Source organism: Sinocyclocheilus rhinocerous, unplaced genomic scaffold (assembly GCF_001515625.1).
Source record: "Sinocyclocheilus rhinocerous isolate Xijiao unplaced genomic scaffold, SAMN03320098_v1.1 scaffold2780, whole genome shotgun sequence".
Lineage (NCBI taxonomy): Eukaryota > Metazoa > Chordata > Actinopteri > Cypriniformes > Cyprinidae > Sinocyclocheilus > Sinocyclocheilus rhinocerous.
In genome coordinates this window covers 61,483-65,165 of record NW_015628683.1, presented here as the reverse complement: position 1 = coordinate 65,165, position 3,683 = coordinate 61,483, and the positions used below count along the sequence as shown (strand labels likewise).

Below are 3,683 nucleotides of genomic sequence, written 5' to 3'. Positions count from 1 at the left end.
AATACTTTTATATAGAAGGTGCACAGTGTCATTCACACAAACACTAAACCCCATCACGGTGACACACGATACTGAAATAATGCAATAAACATTCATTTAACATTAACATTCGATTAACCCCTAATGTACACAACTGATAAGATAAAACGAAGAAGAAACATGTTATTTCAACAACAAAAAAAACATTAAATATGAAGTGTCATGCAGGGAATTCTGGGAGTGTCAATTAATGGTTTTTCACTGTAAATTATACAATGACTTTTTCTTTTTCACTTCCAAAAACCGTATTTTTAACAGTATTTTAATGTAAAATTACATTAAATGTAATTACATTTATTCACCGAATATACAGTAGTATAGAAACTCACTGTTAACCAGTTAACAGGTTTTTACTGTAGCATTTTACAGTCTTTTACTGTTAAAATCACAATCATTTTTTACAGTGAACGTTTAGGCAGCGTTTGCACACAAAACTGATTTCAGAGGCTGTGTAACAGTATTAATGATACAGACACAGTCAGCTTTGGTGAGAACACAGCAAATATTAATAACTACAATACTAATATCTCACAAGAACTGACATCAAAAGTGAGAAAAGTTGGTCAAAACACACACAAACTGACCATCAAGCGCAACTTTCAGAAGCCATGTTTATTCTTTTGCTCAACTACAGAATCAGAAACAACGGATAGTGGGATGTGACAGAGAGCGAAGGCCTTCAGAAATGAGTCAGATGGAGGTGTTTCAGTGGATTCAGTCGTGTCCCCTTCCTCTCTGTGTGCTGTCTGCAGAGGCAGTATTTACAGCGAGTGGACGCAGTGTATATCCACCCACAATCTAACCACAGGAAAACTTCAGCACAACAGAAACTCTCTTTAAATGTCAAACACAACAGCATGCAACACTAACAGCTCCGTCCCTTCGCTTAAAATAACGCTGAATTTCAGCATGTACTTTCTCAAGTCCTACAATGCATGCTGGGAAGCAAAAATCCACTTCCCAGTTTTCAAAGTTATGTAGACAATTTCATGTTTCTACAACTTAAAAATAAAAAGTGCAGACATTTGAGTTTAATTGCACACAATATTAGACTGATGTGATTAAATGCTCTCCCCATTGTGCAATAAAATTATCACGTTTATTTTATACCAACCATCTTATTCCATCTATATGTCATTTGTGTCTATTTTATATATAGTCTAATTTGTGTCACATTATATATATTACATGCAAATTTTTGTTTATATATATATACATACAGTATGTGCATTTTATTCACTTATCTTTATTTTTTTATAATATGTGGGTTGTTGTTGTCTCTGTGTCACCAGAACACATTTCTTGTATCTGCAAACATACTTGGCAATAAAGCTCTTTATTATGACTTCTGGCTTCTCAAATTATTATGTCAGCAGAGCTCATCAAAAGGTTGAATTACAGTTTTTTTTCCCAATTGCCAAGACACATTTCTTAATACTTATGTTACTTTTTCAAAACTCTTCACATGGTGAGCACAACAGTTGAGTGAAAACCTTTAGTGTTATAAAATAATGAGTTGATCTGAAACATGTATGAAGTGTTTTGGTAGTTTTACAGCATGTTGAATGTGAAATAACTGCTGTGCCAAGATGCAAGTTGGTTATGAGAGCTGTGTGATGAGTTTTGATGAAGTGACCTACATATTGAGAATTGTGTCTTCTCAAACAAACAAACAAAAAACTGTAAATGAATAAATTAGAATTTGACTTGCAGCCGTGCATTTATTTATTTTAAGTATTAATACGTCCACTAAATTTCTTTTAGTTAGTACATTATGAAATTATGATTAAACAGGTCGCTTTTCATACAGAAGTTTGTATAAGTGACTTCTTCTGTTTGAGAACAATTTAAGAACAGCATAATTTCTCAGGACTTCTGACGACATCGTGGTTGGGAAATCGTAATGGTAGTAATAAAGTATGAATGCTGCGTCAAAACTGCATTCAGTTAAAAGTCAAAGTCATCTATCCAAAACGTTTCCACATGTAAACGAATTTAAGCATTGAAAAGTAAAAAGTCAACTTTAAAAAAAAAAGAAATTTCCTCATTGAAGTGACTTTGAACTTCTTGAATTTTTAATTTAAGGGAGCGGGTAAATGTTTTGAATCGGATCTTCGGGGTAAATTACTCACTTTGACTTCTGGGAAATGTAAGTATTTTACGTAGCTTCTGAACACAGTACTACATGAAAAAAAATCTAAACAAAATAAGAAGCATATAGGTTGTACACATCACATCATCATTCAGTTCATAAGTTTTCAACCCTCGGCTCTCAATGCATTGTATTTCCTTCTGGAGCATCAGTGAGTGTTGTCATCTTCTGTAATAGTTGTGTTTGAGTCCCTCAATTGTCCTCAGTGTGTAAAGATGGATCTCAAAATCATACGCTCACTGTTGAAAGGAGTCAAACACACAAAAGATGCTGGAAAACCAGAGACTGGGGGATTTTTCTGAAGAACAGCGGGCTGATGAACAACTATCACAAAACATAAAAACAGCCATGGATCATCCAGGTAACGACACACGGTATTACGATTTAAGGGTAATTAAACTTTTTGTCTATTTTGCCTTGTGGGGTAAATATATAACTGTTATGTGAAACAGCTGGTTCCTCTTATTCTGTTAAAATGATGCACATTTTGTATATTCTGCAGAGGGTTTGTGAAGCTTCCCCAGACTGCGGTGACGTGTTCGTCTGAGGTTTGTACTGTAAGCAGCTCGTGTTCTGCTCACCTGCTTCTGTGTGTTTCTGCAGCGCTGCAGCTGCACCGATGCAAAGCCTTTCATCTCATTTGTGTATCGTTTTTGCTCACGGATCACAGGCAGATTTGCTTCACCGAAACACACGTTTGATCTCAGTGTAAAACTGGAATCTTGCAAAATAACATCTCAGTGTGAAGTATAGCGGGGCTAGTTGTCACCCTTCACTTTATATTGTTCAGTAGGTTTATTTATTTTGCTAATTTATTAAATTTACTAAGTTGTTATTGTTTTAGCTTTCTTTAATTCTATTAAAATGTGTTTAAGGTATATCAAACATGTGACAACTTGCCCCTAACCTGATATTTCTTTAAAATACTCTTGTTCTGACAACAGTCTTTCAGTCCAAATCTGCCTTCAGACTCTTGTATGGTGTGTTTGTTGTGTCAAAATATGTTAAATTAAAATAACAAAAACAAGCACTTTTGTAGGTTTGACTCTGAGATCCTGTGATTCTAGCCTCGGCTTCCCTTTTAACAGACTCTAGATGTGCGAGTTTGTCATCAGCAAAAACACTTTTATCAGACGTTTATCTCCTCATGAGTGTCTCTGGTGTTTATTCCTCCTTGTTAACGCTGAGCGTTCAGAAAGAGTCGCTGAAGGATGGTGTGAATCTAGAAAGATCATTGTACTTACAGCTCATGAAATGATGATCTGTCTGTCGTCTGAGCCTCACAATGTCAGCTTCACCTGCAGCTCCGCACTCAGATATTATTTCATAACATTGGGAGGAAGAACAGAAGTCAAGCTTATCTCGCATTCAACACGACGCGCGCATGCATGACGGCAAAAAGGGGAAATAGAAAGTGTAAATCATCTTCCCCTCCCACTGCGAACACACACACACACACACACACACACACACACACACACACACTCACACA

At 35.9% G+C, this 3,683-nt stretch overlaps 1 protein-coding gene across 1 annotated transcript in view; it reads right to left on the bottom strand.

The window, feature by feature from the left end:
• Positions 1–3,587, bottom strand: part of grap2b (GRB2 related adaptor protein 2b) — a 13,901-nt gene extending 10,314 nt beyond the window's left edge. Inside the window, exon 1 of the mRNA XM_016549661.1 lies at positions 3,436–3,587. The gene's annotated coding sequence lies outside the window, so the exon portion shown is untranslated. The remainder of the gene's footprint in view (positions 1–3,435) is intronic.
• Between the last annotated feature and the right edge of the window lie 96 nt (positions 3,588–3,683).